The sequence below is a fragment of the Sceloporus undulatus genome, chromosome 5 (assembly GCF_019175285.1).
Source record: "Sceloporus undulatus isolate JIND9_A2432 ecotype Alabama chromosome 5, SceUnd_v1.1, whole genome shotgun sequence".
In the NCBI taxonomy this organism is placed as follows: Eukaryota; Metazoa; Chordata; class Lepidosauria; order Squamata; family Phrynosomatidae; genus Sceloporus; species Sceloporus undulatus.
Window position 1 is genome coordinate 59,912,937 of NC_056526.1, and position 16,243 is coordinate 59,929,179.

Below are 16,243 nucleotides of genomic sequence, written 5' to 3' on the forward strand. Positions count from 1 at the left end.
TATCCAAATATAGTTGTAATAGTCTGGATCTTTAGCTGCATCTGATGAAGTAGGCTCAAGTCTACCAAAGCTCATGCTAACAACTTCTTTCGGTTAGTCTCAAAGATACTACAAGATCCCTTTCCCCTTTGGGGGAAAAGTCTTTTCTTGTCTTTGTGTCAAACTCACATAAGAGCCTTTCTAATACAGTCAGCCCTTCTTATACACGGATTTTTTAATACACAGATTCAACTATCAAACCTTGATTTTCCATTTTTATAAGGGACACCATTTTGCTATGTCATTATATTTAATGGGACTTGAGCATCCATGGATATTGTTATCCACGGGGGATCTTGGAACCAAACCCCAGTCTATAACAAGGGTCCATTGTACAATGATTTTAAAATTCAGCATGTAGTTTAAGTTTATCATACCAAAAATAAGCATGCCACTCAAATCTTAAATCATGACCTTCATGTTCCAAAAGTCTTTCATCTTTAGCAAAATCTATTCCTTCAGCAAAAGAAAGCAGCAACCCTCACAGTACTGTACAGTTTAACATTGGGAACAGCAATTGCTTCTAACTTTTAACTAATTGGAAAATGAAATTCATTGAAGATAGCCAGTTGTTGTTTGCTCTGAAACACTGCTGAGGATTTTCTTTAAGGAGTAATTTTGGTTTCACATCCTTCATCATTAAGCCCTGACGAATCCATAGTTTTCTGGTCTGGATGGAAGAAAACACTGTGATTTTAACAAACCATACTAACAGAACCCCAGCTGACATTCAATAGAAAAGGAGAGCATATGGGTACAATACTTGCTCTTGGAAATCACATCTGAACCCAGTCATATTGATTTACTGTTTGTGTTAGTATCTGCATATTTTTTTCTTCGTATTTTAAATGGAATGTCTCTCTTGGCTTGGATAGAGAAACAAATTTGGCTGAAGGAAGATGAATGCCTTGTTTAAAATGAATATAGGGAAAGTGTAAGATCTGCAGCTTCCAAAGAATACTATATCATTTTGAAAGACCAACGAGTGGCTAACTGCAGAGACTACATCAGGGAACAATAGGCTCCAATTAGTGTGAGTATTAAGATATTCTTCCTTAATAGATGCCAAAGAAAAGCTATTATGTAAGCTATATTCACAAGAGTTTGCTATTGGAATGGAAAATATTGATTTTACTTTTTGCCTTATAGTAGAAGGGTTCAGGAAAGCTGATAAAGACAAGACTTCTTTCTTTCTTTCTTTCTTTCTTTCTTAACAGTGTATTATCAATCTCCCTAAACACCAGTTACCTACAATTCTAAATACCCATGTGGCTGCCTTGCTGTTTGAGGCAGCAGAGGAGCTTCAGCCGTGCCCCACAATGCGATGCTGGAGTGCTGACTCCTTCTTCCCAGGGGCCCATGCAGTTTGACCCTCCAGCTTTTAGTATGTTCGTTTATATTGCACTTGGTAACATTTGGGCAATTTGGGCAATTGTATATATTTCTGTGTTATTGTTACAATTTGGGGGGGGGGGTCAGATGACATGGGTCCTGGATCTGGGACATCTATTACCAGTGTCTCTCAGGCATTGAGAACTAATGGGGGTCCCCTTAAGGGACTCAGGGTATATGGATCAGAATTGGCCTTGCCCAGGTCTTTCCTGCACCACTTGGTGGCAGGGGGATCAAGCTGGACTTCTGCTCATGGGAATCCTTTCTGTCATCCCACAGGTTCTGGCAATGGGATGGAGGGACAGGCTCATCGATCAACAGGTAGGTTAGTCAGTGTCTGGATCCAGCCCTGTGCATGTGTCAACACTATCTATAGCTCTAACCAATAAAAATTGTGGCCTGTTTTTCTCTACTTAAGTTGTGTGTGTGTGGATGTCTTTACATGCAGAGCAGTTCTTGCCCTTGAACATGCCGGTAAACTTAATAAAACCTAATCATTGCCTCTGAAGCATACAAATGGTAAAGAGCACCAAGCACCTGATTGGCCCGTTTTGGTTTGGACCACAAGGTTCTGGCAGAATGGAACATGGATGAGTTTGAAGCTTATATTGAGAATGTAATTGATTTGACCTCTGAGAAACTTTTCACATTCCAAATATATTCTCTTAAATCAATGTTCAAGAAGATAGATAACAATAACAATTCAATTCAATAGTTTATTTAGATCAAGGACTGCCATCTTTGTATGATGGTACGCCTCTTGATGATGTGTTTCAGTGCTCTTTATACATATTGGAAAGAATTACAGGGTTATCTTGACTACCTACCACAACTTCTTATAGCTGGTTGGAACAGCTGTCCAGACAAAATAATCTAATGCTATCCTGTTCCAAGATCCAATTTAATGCCTACAGAGGGAAAAGTGTACAAGCAGGAATGTGAGGCTGCTGCTACTCACTGCTGCATATGTGGTGATCCCAATTTTGAGGACACATCTCCAGCTCAGGTAATGAGGTCCTGAACACCTCCTTCAGCAGTCCACTTGTACTACAGCCCTTTACACAAGTGGTTCATTCAGGACAATCCTGACCTGAGTCTATAAGAATTCTGGAAAGGCATGAACATTTTTTAAAAAAAGAAATAAGCCCTACTACATTCAATGAGAGAGAGAGACAGTGTGGTGTAGTGGTTTGAATGTTGAGTGACTATGACAGGGTTCAGTTCCCAGCTCAGCCATGAAACCCTCAGGGTGACTTTGGGCAAGTCACATGCTTTCAGCTTCAGAGGATGGCAATGGCAAAACTTCCTCTGAACAAATTTTGCCGAGAAATCTCCATGATAAGTCCACCTTAGGGTTGCCATAATGACTTGAAAGCACACAACAACAACTGTAACTATCCAGTGAGACCTCCTCCCTGGAAACTTTGTACAGGAGAGTGTAACAGATCATAAAAGCCTTCAGAAACCATGTTACCAATTCAGTCTTTGTCCTAACTGAAAAGCATTGGAATGGACAAAACGGGGAAAAAACGAAAAGGATTGGAGCAGAGAGTGGTTGGCTCATGTAAAACAGTGAAGAAAAACTTCAGTTTTCTCATTATTTTATTGTCTGTACAGATCTTTCTGTATCTGCCAATGAAAGAAAGTATGTCGATGACATTTTCTCACATTTAACCAGTCAAATGAAACAATGTCAGCAGATAACCATGTGGGGGCAGCAACCATTCACTTATTAGAAGCTGCACACCTTCAGTGAACAGATACTCAGGAAAACAAATAGGTAGTTAAGCATTAATTTTAAAAATGCAGTTGTTACATGATACCAATTAAATAACAAGAACATGCTCGGTTTGGGGGGGGGAGTAAGAAAACTAGAGGCTGGTCTTAGAAAAGAGTCAAATAAGACCATGGCTTGTCTACATGGCCAAATTCCCCTAACCCACCCACCACGGGTCATGGTGTCTTGTTAATGGAGAGTCAAATCCCCAAATCAGGTGTGGAATGTCTTCATGATGCCCACACTCAATTCAGCCCTCTGTCTTCAAATAACTCACCTCTTACTGTGGGGTTTTGCTTCTCTTCACCGCAACAACAGTGGCTGCCTTCACTTCTGGTCCTTGTGAGCCTTGTGGGCATAAATAACTGAGGTCAGAACAAAGTGTCCAGTGTCTTCTGGGCACCTCATTCTGGGCACCTCATTCTGGGCACCTCATTCTGACCTCAGCAGTGGCTGGCAATGAGCAGGGATGACATGTGTAAGAAGCACCCATCACTCGCTGCCAGAGTAGAAAATCCACAGCAAAAGAGAGCAGGTAAGTGGTGAATTTGGAGGGAATTGGGGGTCAGAATATTCCAGGGCAGTCTAGAGTATTCTGGCCAGTGTAGATCCACCCCCAGTCAGAAACAGAGATGGAGCCTGTTAGAAATAGAGTTAGGACCAGTTCAGAAGAGACATATTGATAAGATCTGAATAGGGGTTTGGGAGCGGAGAATGTGGAAGGAATTCAGGGAGAAGGGTTATATTGTTTTAAACTGAGATGTTACCACATAGTGTGCGGGGAACCACCATAATGCTAGATGTTTATTTTATCTGCTACAATAAATCTTTATTGTTTTTATTTTCTACAACTCTGTCTTAATGTTTTAATTTAATAGTTTACAAGGAAGACCAGGCATGTTTTACCACACTGAATCCAGTGATCAACAGAGCCACTTGTCCAGTATAGTGGTCACCTGAGTACCATATCGAGGGTGGGATCCTGAGGGTAAAAGGGCAAAGTGAGTACAGCAGCCCTAGAGCTGGAACCGCAGGCCCACTCTTGGTAAGGGTTCCTTATTGCAAATAGGTCACAAAGAGCCTTCCAGGCTGAAGCTTGCATAATACCTTACCAAACATTATGCTGGCCATGAGTGATGGTTGTTTCAGTCAAACAAATGAGGGCTACATATTTTCCACCCCTGGTTTAAAACATTCTGCTGATGTAGTTTCTACAACAAAGCTGGGCAAGAAACTGGCATTGCTTATTTTCCTTTTGTTGCCAGATCAGAGGGGCTTTACAAGTAAATTAAACTGTAAGTCCCAAATATATTGGGGCCATTGAATAAATGAGAACTTCCACTGAATTAATGGGAATGTATGTTCCATTGATTCAGTGGGTTTATTCTAACTGGGATTAGAAACTGGATTTAATCCATTAATATCTATAGGACACTATTTCTTGGTATTAAAGGGATTTCAAGGGGTGGGCATGCTCTGGAAACCAGAAGGCAGCATGCTGCCACTAGAGTCCTGTAACATCCCTTCATTTTTGGCAATGGTGTAAAGTATTTCTGAGAGTCTTGGTGTTCCATAGGCTACACAAGACACCCAAAGAGTTGCATGGAAGCTGCACAGTTCCCATCCCTGTCTTAAAATAAGCCATAAACATAAGAGCTTTACCACTTTGGACATGCAAGGGAATTGCATATCTGAGCTATAAAGTTTTAATAGGGATCTAAGAAACCCAGGACAAGAAAGCAAACAGAGTAAATACAATATGCAGTGCTAGCATTACTGTTCAGAATAAAGTCCATTAACTCAATTATTCATGATGCAACACAAGGCTTCAGTGGTAGAATTGAACTGAAGGCGACATACCTCTGAGTAATCGTGCTTAGGATCATGCAACAAAAGAGTCAGATTCACCAAGACACAAGTTTGCAAAAAGTGAGATGATAAATTGGAACTTAGCATCTATAAATAGCTAAGCAAGCAGAATGGTTCATCTTAGAGTGATATTAGAGACAAAATCAACAGTTTTTAAGGCTGATTTGAAAATAAACCCTCTGTTGTTTGGGTGAAAAAGAAATACTGAATGGGATTTCTCTAGTTCAGTAGTAAATGTATAAGTCTTTATACATTTCTTTTATGTTTTGGATATATAGGAATATTGACACTGTAAGTATTAGTATATATTTAAATCCCATTTGACTTCAGCAAGACACTGAGATGATGTTAAAAATAAGCCATTATCTAGGTAATTATATTCTGATGGATGCACATTATTAACAAGAAGTTTGAATTATTATTTTCTCTACCAAGACCCCTAGAAAGTGTACTGCTTGAGACACACACTGACTTATTTCCCTCTGCATTCTATCCTTCCCATGCATTAATGCTAGCAGACATATTAATAATGTTAACTGGGTGTTGAGGGGGAGGAGCAGGGATAGTTTGTGGATTGCTTTTTGTGGGAGTGGCAAATCTACTTTTTGGTTTTATGGTTGCTCTTCCCACAGGTTCTCCAAGGTTTACAGGTGCTCTTTCATTACTGAACCCAAACAAATGATTGGCACTGGGAGAAGTCCCGTACAACATGACAGAAGTGCCCATAAAAGCAAGAGCAGGCTTATGCCACCTCCAGAGCAACAGATCCACTGGATGCTCCTACAGGGGACAAATATATATCTGTGAAAACCACTCAGGACTTTTTCACGCAGGGAAAATTGGAAGGTTAAACTGGTCACAAGGCAGAGTCATCCAGGGCATTAGGGACAATTTCACAATTGCTTTTCAGACAAAGTTGTACACAAACCGGCCAGAATCCAGACAGAAAGTGAGGTAAATTGGGGAATAAGCATTTTTGCAAAAAATACCATGTTTTTCATGTCCAATTCATTCACAAATTCGCTCTCTTCACATAATTGCAGCAGTCTGAAAACCATGTCTCCAATTCTCCCTGTTCCCAGATTTCTCAAGTTTCCTTGTTGTGCCAAAGAGAGGAGGCAGCCTTGTTCTTAAAGGGATATATATATCCACACACACCTCTTTCCTTCACACAGCTGGTCTTCTCCTCTAATGGTCAAATTGACCAACTGGAATGAAAAACACACAAATTCCAAAACACACTTAATATTCTGTACCCAGATATGATATTTGCTTGAAACAGCTGCTTAATGGCACACAGTTCAGGATATTAAGGTTAAACCAAGAATTCGCAGTATATTGTAGTATTGCTAATACAGCTGGCCCTTGGAACTTGCGGGGGATCCATTCTGCCCCCCCCCCCGAGCTCCAAAATGCGCACATATTCAAGCCTATAGGCTTAAATGGGGCGTACACCCCATTCACGTTAATGGCGGTCACCCCTCCATGGATTTCCAAGTCCTTGGATCTCAGGTCCGTGGACTCGGAGGGGCGACTGTACTTACTTGCAAATTTAAATCTTCTCCAAATAGTTAAGGCAAACATGAGACCAGTCATATGCCGGCACTAATAGAACTAGATCTGCTTGTATCACTATAATGAAGTAATGGTCCCATTCATCATTAATTTGCAAGTCTGCTTTGTCTGTGCATTTGTTAAAAAAAAGGGTTTATTCAACAGCTTTTTGAAATGCAACCATCTGATGGGTCCAACTTAGTTTATTATTGTATTCAATCGATGTAATTAAATTGGCATTAAATCAAACTTTTCCAGTTTAAGTAGATTGGATTGTCTGCATCATCAGTGAATATTTTTTTATGGAGACATCTTAGTGTTCCAATACAGCCTAATGGTCATGTCTATAAAAGATAATCCCCTCTCACCCGTAGACTGAACAATCTATTTCTCTTTCAACTGCTTGATCAGGAATGTTGAGAATACCATCAGGGCTTTGTGGTCAACAATTTCTGTAAACTGTACGCAACACATTCAGTCATTATTACTGGGTATAAATTTGTATACAAATGGACATTTAATATATTTAAATCTACATTGATTATTACTTTTGCTATTGAATTAAGGTAAAGTCAAGACTGATATAATTTTAAAAATGAAAATGTGACTGTCATACAGCCCCTTGAGGCTCATGGGCTATACCCTGTGGCAGGTTTTTGCATTGTTCATATCTATAACTCTGTAGCTCTCTAAATTTTTATCCTGGTGACCCACTTTACAGCTATATGTTGACTTTGGGGGCCCCTGCTGAGAGTAGTATATGAATAAATATATTTTGTTTGTTTAGTGTGTGTATTTTTCTTCACATATTCTTCATACCCAGCCATACTCAGCTGCTTCTCCTCTGCCAAAGCCAGGTGATGGCAGTGATCTTGAGCAAGAGATGCTGTTGGCCTTATTCTCTGCTGGGTGCCATTGTGGATGCTGGCTCTCGTTCAGCCATTTTGTGCCTAGAATGTACTGGACTGAGCAAGTGTGCTGGTTGAGGCTGCAGCAGTGCCGTATTGTGAGAACCTGGGTATTGATAGGATGGGTGGGGAAAGAAGCATTGGCTTGGGATGGGCCATGCCAGAGGCCATGATCCAATGAGCTCCCCTGCTCCCCTTCTCCTTCTACCTCAGGCTTCAAGTGCCCTCCTTCAGTGGCATACCAGGGGTTGGTGTCATCCAGTGTGGGAGCAGGCAGTGGGGGGGGGGGGAGGGAGCAGACTGCCCTAGCTCCCAGAGGTCTGTTTGGGCTCTGGCATGGCTGTAACCATGCCAAAGCCCACACAGAAGGGACTACCCCCACCCAGCAGCCACCACCATTGAAGGGGCAGGGGCAATCCCCTGGAGGTCTGTTTGGGCTCTGGTGTGGCTGTATTTGTTCTAAAGCCCAAATGGAAAGGACTGCTGTGGTTGCTGGACAAATGAGAAAGGGACGTGATGACCTTTCTTGCTTACCCAGCAGCTGCATTGGATGTACCACCCCACTGGGTGACACCTCCCTCTGAGGTGTCACACGGTGCAGTCCGCATCCCCCATACCCACCTAGTGATGCCTCTCCCCTCCTCACCCTTTTCATCTCCTCTAGGATAGAAAAAGTTTGGGACGTGGAGAATGAGGAGGAGGAAGGTGAGATCATGGCCTCTAGGTCTTTGTGGAGCCCCCAGGGGCCATGCCCCATAGTTTGAGAACTACTGCTATAACTAGATATGATAATTACACTGAATTCAGTTTAGAGGAGGATTCCAGTTGTTTGCAGATGGGTAGTCCATTGCTTTCTTTGTTTGTTAGAACAATCTGGGAGGTGCATTTGGGAAGCCAAGTTAGATTGCAAGGTGAACCTTTGCCTTTGGTGTCCGAACAATTCTAAAACAGAACAAAATAATTAATGACCTGAAAAGGGATATATTCACATGTAAAGTGGCTTGCATAAGTCTTAAAATGGCCTAATTCTCATTGCACCAGTGTGCTGCTGGCTGTTTTTTTTTTTGGGGGGGGGGGTGTTTCTTTGTTTAGAGGTTAATGTTTGTTTGTTTGCTTGCTTGCTTTTCATATTTCTGAGTTTGTCACATCCTTGAATATCTTGTCTAAATAAGGCAAACATCCAAAGAAATTTTTGTACTACTGCCCCATTCCTTGGATGTTTGCCTTTAGCCTGATGCAGAATAAACAACTGAAGGATTCTCTTTAGAAGGCTGACTTTCAAATTTCTTTTTAATTCCAATGCACTCCTGTGTAACCTGCCCATACTGAACCTTCAGAGTTGAGTCTCAAGATTTACATTTAAGATGAAAGGTCCTATCCATTGACCAAGGTTAGAGCGGCTGTATGGAACTTGGTTCACCCTCCACCCCATCCCTGCCAGATTGGACATGTGGATTCAACTGGAAGATTCATTGGTACTGCAGAATTTAAGGAAAGCATGCTCTACCTTCATCCATTGCCCAGAAATTGAGATGCTGTTCTCATGCTTGTTCTCATCCTTCCTTCCTTGTCTTCCATTTTGCATGCTGTCTGCAGGACTGTCTCATCTTCCACTGACCGGGGAGCACTTTGAAGGTTGTTGCTACCTCATGTCACCAATGAGATTTTTATTACATACCGTCTCTAGTTGGACTAGATCCCCCATCCTCCCATTTCTATCCATTTCTATTTGCCATATACACCTTGAGCATTATGTATCAATCAAAACGTTTGTGTTCAGTGTGTCCACCTAAAAATGTCTATCTGCTTTTGTTTTTTAAAACCTAATCATCAGCTCCCTATTCTGGCTATGTTGTTGCTATACCACTGACTGTGTGTAGTTTAGAATCATTTTTAGAACTGGAAGAAGAGGACATCTTAATTGTTGCAAATTCTCTGGGTTTTTTTAAAATAATTTACAGAATTTACAGAATATGTTAGCTGATTCACTATTTGAAACTCTGTCTAATACATTATTTAATTATAGCACTTTTATTTTATTTTAAAAAAATGAAATATAATTTTGTGGTAGAGCATGTTTTTAGGAATACTTGATATTTACTCTGTAAAACATATCATTGATTCAACTTGATATTCTTTGCCCATGAAAACATTATTCATAACTATTATAAAACAGATTCTATTGACAAACCTAATTTGCATTACTTAAAGAAGATAATGTATCTGTTAATACCTTTACTTCATATTTTGGGGTTATGATACTAAACAATGTCTTTGTTAAAAAATAATTTCAAACCCTACCCCTTGATCACGAGGTGAGGACTGCAATTACTGTTTTGGGTTCAGTCAAAAGTGATGGCATTGAGATGTACATCCATTTGTAATTATCATTATTGTGCTTCTCAGGTACTCTTAGAGCATCATCAAACATGAACACCAGTAATAATGTTTATAACAGCATTTTAAGGCAGCAGGTAATGCTCCCTCATGAATACATATGAGCTTATACATATGTATTATTCTGATTTATATTCTCTGTTGAAACATAGAGGGTTAAGAGTAAAAATATTTTCTGCTGTTCCCTTCTCTTTTCTGTTCTCTCTGTCTTAGTTACTATACCCCTGCCAGACAAGTCTTACATACTGTGAATCCCCCTCCCATCTTCAAGATGCAGGAGAAAACTCTAAATAAATAGATGAATGAATGAATGAATATAAAAACTGTATTTACATATGACTTTGCACAAAAAAACTGTTTAATAGGATCATATTCAACTCTATATAAACAATCTGCACTAGAATGGTTGATCCAGTTCAGTTTCAATTGTGGGTTTATCTAGGCATGATTAATTGTGCTAGGATGTGCTTGAAGAGACACATTTGATAGCATGTCTTAATGTTAATTGCATTAAAGAGCAGTATGGGGCAGACAGACTGATCCAGACCCTTGCATGGACACTAAAATCTGCTTATCTGCTCAAACCACCCGAGCTGGATTGGTCCAGGAGCCTTTTGAACTGCTGTTGTTACAACTCCTAATTTATCCCTCATTATAATGTGATGGAGTTACCCAGCGCATAAGATCTTACACCGTTTTTTTTAAAAAGGCAGAATTTTTGAAGTCAGTGTCGAAAGTGACACTTTACAGATTACAAAAATGGTATCTTGAGGGATAATAAATGGTACCATGAATCCCTAATGTGAAGACTAATCCTTCTTGCTGATGAGTTATCATGTCGTCTTATAGAATTTTTTCCTGCTGAAGAGAATATTAAAAATCAACTAAATGCAATTCTTTTCATTCTTCTAACCTTTTTAATTGCTTAGTCTAAGACTTTAGAAGCACAGAATCGCTCCCCCCGCTTTGTTTGCTTAATTGTAGTTGGAATTTAAGTACAGCCAAAGTAATTCAAAATTAATTGTGCTAGATAGATTGCTTCTTTGAACAATTTCTTTGTGAGGAAGATTTACTATTCTAAATGTTACACTTAAATCAACATGTTCAAAGACATAGGAGATTATTGTACATATTTTTCTCCTGAGCTGGGCACAGGCTTAAACTGTTTTAAAACGGATGTTATCACATGCCTCTGTGCCCAGCTCAGAGGCATTGCATACTCAACTCAGACTTCTCCCAGACTTTGCAAAGAACAAGATTTCCCAATTCTTTGCAAAGTCTGGGAGAAGTCCGGATCAGGTACGCAATGCTTCCGAGCTGGGCATGGAAGCATGAGATAATGTCCGTTTTAAATGGTTTAAGTCTGTGTCCAGCCCGTGCCCAGCTCAGGAGAAAAAGGTGGGCGATAATCTCCATAGCCATGTTGGTCTGTATCAGTATACAAAGGGATCATGTAGCACTTTTGAGAATAACTCAGAGAAAGAGGTGTGTTATCATAAGATTTTGGAGACTTGGGGCCTGTATGCACAGGCTAAAAGGCCTGTGTTTCCCCTGGCCTGGTGTTGTCCTGTCCAGAAGACACAGGCGATTAGCTTTGGGCCAGGATTGGCCAGTGTGGATGCTGATTTGGTGGTCCTGGACTGATCCTGGTCCAAACAGGCCTTAATCTGGTCCAAAAAGACTGTTTGCCATGGATTTTCCACGAAACTACAGCAGCAGCTGACAGACTGGACAGCCCTGCTGCCCCTGCTGTGTTTTATATGAAGAGTCCTGCCTTTGCTTCTGACATTGGAAGGGGGCACCTGGCCATGTGGGTGTAGCCAAGTGTCCCATTTCCATCCTTATGAGTTGTGGTGGGGGCCTTCAGAGAATATGTCATGGTGGCAGCAGGTAAGAGGCACATGGTTAAAGCAGGTCCATATGGCAGCAACAGGTGCATGTGTAAACACCTGCCTGTTGTTGATCCGGCTTGGAACCAGGGACAGGATACCATGTGTTTGGTCTCTCTACTTGCATCTCATGAAGCAGACTGTGTCTATGAAATCTTACGTTACAGATTTATTTCTGTCAGTTGGTCTCAAAGATGCTGACCTTCAAGTTAGCTTGATTATATCCTACATCCGCAACAGAAGACTTCAAATGCAAGAAGAAGAGAACACAAGTAGTCTTGTACCTACTGACAGCAAATGGTAGGAGAGGCAGGCTATAGTAGGGAATTACGGGTGAGTCTAGCCAGTGTGGTTCACACATGGCTGATCAAGGAAGTTTAGTGTGATTGAAGGAAGATGCAATAACAAAGTCAGCCATTCCAGAAGTCAGTGGTCACAATGACCAAAACCACAAGGGAAAGACAAAGAGACATATACCATAATACAGTCCAGAAGTCACGAATACAAATAAATCCACAAGCAGGAAGCACAAGCGGGGCAATGAACAACAACAACAACAACAACAACAACAAAAAAAACCAGAAGCTTCTGTGGGATTTATAACAATTTGGAAAATCAAATTCCATATTATAATTCCATATTATAAACAGATTAACATGCTAAAATGAGTTATCATCGTGCAAAAGCATTCCCAGGCATTAACACATAGTGACCATTATACTTGAATTGATACTTTCAAAAAGGCAGCAATAAGGTTATGACCATTAGTCAGTATAAAAAGTGATTTGGATTGAAAACCAGGGTGGATAACTGCATTCATATCTTCTTTTAAGTAAGACAAGATTTTTTGTTTTATTTCTGGAGAGGACATCCGGGTGAATTGTAATACTTCTTTCTGAAGTAATAGTTCTATATTTCAGTGTTGGAGAGAATATCTCATATCCTTTTCATTTCAATTGCTCTTCCATTTTCCTTATGAAAATGATTAAGGTGAGAATCTTGTCTACCATGACTATCTATTTTTGTTCCTTTGAAGAAATGTATCAAAACTCAAAATATAGAATGCACTGAGGTGAAATATTTTTAAAACAGAAACAGACTAGTACTCTTATTATTTTTTTTAAACAACCTGTTATTTTCTTTTCTGATTGAGGTGAGATTTACAGAGCAGTTCTCAGATGTGAATACTTGTTATAATCAATAGTTGCTGCATCATTCGTATATGTTCTATAGAAGGTTACACTAAGAAAGCAGGCCCCCCCCCTTTTTTTCTCTCTCCAAAAAGCAGAAACTAAAAATTAGAAAAGAGACCAAAGACGCTTTTCCATGCTTTTTAATTTTTGTTTTGTAAAAACTTGGGACAATCAACTGTTAACACTAATAAGGTCATTTGAACATACAAATTTAATTCACTTCTTTTCCCTTCCCTGTGAATTCTTGGCTCATATTGCTTTCACAGCATTGCCATCCAGTTCTGAACATTCTGATTCTCTTAAATTAGCAAGCGTTGAATTCACAGTTCCTTGTATGTAATGCAAGTGATGGAAACTCCCTTTTTCAGGGAGTATGACTTTGGGGAAGGAACAGGGCTTGGAGGACTGGCTTTTATAGGCTGGTTTAAGAATTTTGATGGGCCAGAGGTGGGTTGGATGCTCAAATCTGGCACCACTGTAAATTTTGCTTGACACTAGGTAGTTTTGCCCCCCCCCCCCCGGTTCTTAAAAGATGGCTTCTCCATGGAATTCAAAAAAGCAGCATTGCAATTCTGTCTGAAAGCTACCCAGGGTTTGGAAAGTAGTGGATCCTGGTTTTTTTTTGGAAATGCATCCTCCTTTAGGTTCATGTTGGGCAGATGTCTAACAATCAGTCTTTCCCAAAGAGCTGTAAAGATGGTTAGAATAACCAAATCATAGAACTGAAAGAGACCTCAAGGTCATCCAGTCCAACCCCAACATACAGAAATGCACAATCAAAGCATCCCCGACAGATAGCCATCCAGCTTCTCTTTAAAAACCTCAAAAGTATGGGATTCTACCACACTCTGAGTGCGTATCACTGTTAAACACCTTATACTGTCCTCCTCTTCCTCTCCCTCAGCCACCTCCACTCTTCCTCCTCTTCCTTCTACCCCCCTTCTGCCAGGATCATGGCATTTTGTCCCATTGCCAAATGTGAACGGAATCCCGGGGTAAAAAGCCACAATCATGGCAAATCAATGCCACGGATAGAATCGATCATGGCAATCAATACCAGGGAGAGATTTGATCATGGCATTTCTGGGAAATAACCTGGTTCCCACACCAGGTTATTTTTTTCAGTGTGAATGGACCCTGGAAGTTCTTCCTAATGTTGAGCGGAATCTCTTTTTCTGTAGTATGAATCCATTGCTCTGGATCTTACTCTCTGGAGCTGCAGAAAACAAGCTTGCTGCATCCTCAGTATGACATCCCAAATGGTGGTAACAACTGAGATTACAACTTGGTAGCCTACAACTTGATAGCATCAGTGATAACATCTAGAGAGAGGACAGACACCATGTGGGGAACTGCTGGTGCTACTGAATGATTCCCAGTCGTTTTCATTCATTCAGACATTAGCTTAGGCAGTGTGTGTGTGTGTATAATTTTGTTTTGTATGTGCTTTGTATGAAAGGTAATAAGGTTGGCGAATGACAGTTGGAATGGCAGGTGATGGAATCAGTAAACATACTGTACTTAGAAAGAGGGTGGAGGAATGGATAAATGGAGGACTAGGACTGAGAACATCAGTTAGTCAGGTTTAGGTTTTAATAAGTGGTATTTAAGAGTGCATTAGTTAGGAGGGAAGGGTGTGAAAGAGTATGAGATTTGTTTTAAATGTATTAAATAATTTGCTTCCTAATGCCCAACTTCTGTTAATAAAGTTTTTTTTTTTTGCATTTATATGCTTTTTGTCTTTTGGGAATACTATATACCATAAAGCTTGGAGTTAGATAAGGTGTCTGTGGTGGCAGCCATCACTAGAAAGTTCTAGCGGGGAATAGAAGTTGCATAATATGCAGGTACCTTGAGGGCATCTAGGAGGTTGCCATTGATGGTGGCCACAGAAGTAAGACAGGAGGTCCTTACATTGGTGGCAGAGATGGGGACAGGCAGAGAAAGTCCTCACTCTCAATGATAACCGTTAGATTTGTGGAAGTCTTCATATTGGTTAGCAGTGGTTCAACTAGAACCTCACATCAGGTGGAAAAGCAGTGGGTTAAGTGGTAAACTCCTACAGTGTGCCATTTCAAATTGAAAGTATGAGCCAGTATCACTCAGGAGGACATTATAATCCAGGACAGGTTGATGATTCTCCTTCATGCGTAATGAGCCAGGTGAGCAGCCAGCAGCAGGCAAGACTACAGATCTTACTGTGTGCCACAGCCTAATCCACTGGCCATTTTGGTTTGTGGCATGCATACAATGGCCACTGGTATTAATTTTGACATTTGACATAAAGATAAATGACATTACAACATTTCAGCTGCAAGCCTGCCATCCATGCTGCAGGACAGGAGTGTCCTTTCTCCCCACAGTATGTGTTGGGGAACCCCCTCCAAACAAATCTTACCAAGAAAACTGTAGAAGTGGAATGTGGTAGAATGGTTTGAGCATTAGGATTCCAGCAGACTAGGATTCAAATCCCCACATGACATGGAAAGCCACTGGATGACTTTGAACAAATCACATTTTACAATGCTTACAGGAAGGCAATGGCAATGAGCAGCTCTGTAGTGGTGGGATAGCCTTTTCCTACACTGTATGTGGCAACTTCATTCCTGGAAAGCAAGAAAATGGCTCAAAATGCTAGACACCATGGGCTGCGCATCCCAAACAGCTAGGTTTTGGAGACCCATATATTTAGGACTGATCAAAAGTATACGGAACATTTCTGAAATGTAGTTATTATTGTTATACATTGTTTATTTGTTCAACGTTCCAATGTTTAAAAACAAAGCTTAAACAAAAACAAGTCTCAAAAGATGTGCCTAGCAGTTGGTATGATGGTATGAATGGTACTTGCTCCACAGAACATGCTGTAGAATATTCTCAACCCTGAGCAGTGTTTTCATAGCCAGTGTTTTGGGGATGGGGCAACTAAAAGGGTGGATGCAAGACATTTTGCTACCTCAAGCAAAAGTCTCTTCTTCACTTTCCCAAACTGGCAGCTGCATTGAGAGTAGCAAGGGGAAAGCAAGTTAGCTGAAACCTGTGGCACACTGGTCTCGGGGTGCATCTACACTGTAGGGAAAAAAGCAGTTTGATACTACTTTAACTGGCATGGCACCATCCTACAGGATCCTGGGATTTAAAGTTTTGTGAGGCAACAGAACTCTTTGCCAGAGAAGGCTAATTGTTATTAGTTTTTTGTGGGTTTTTCGGGCTATGTGGCCATGT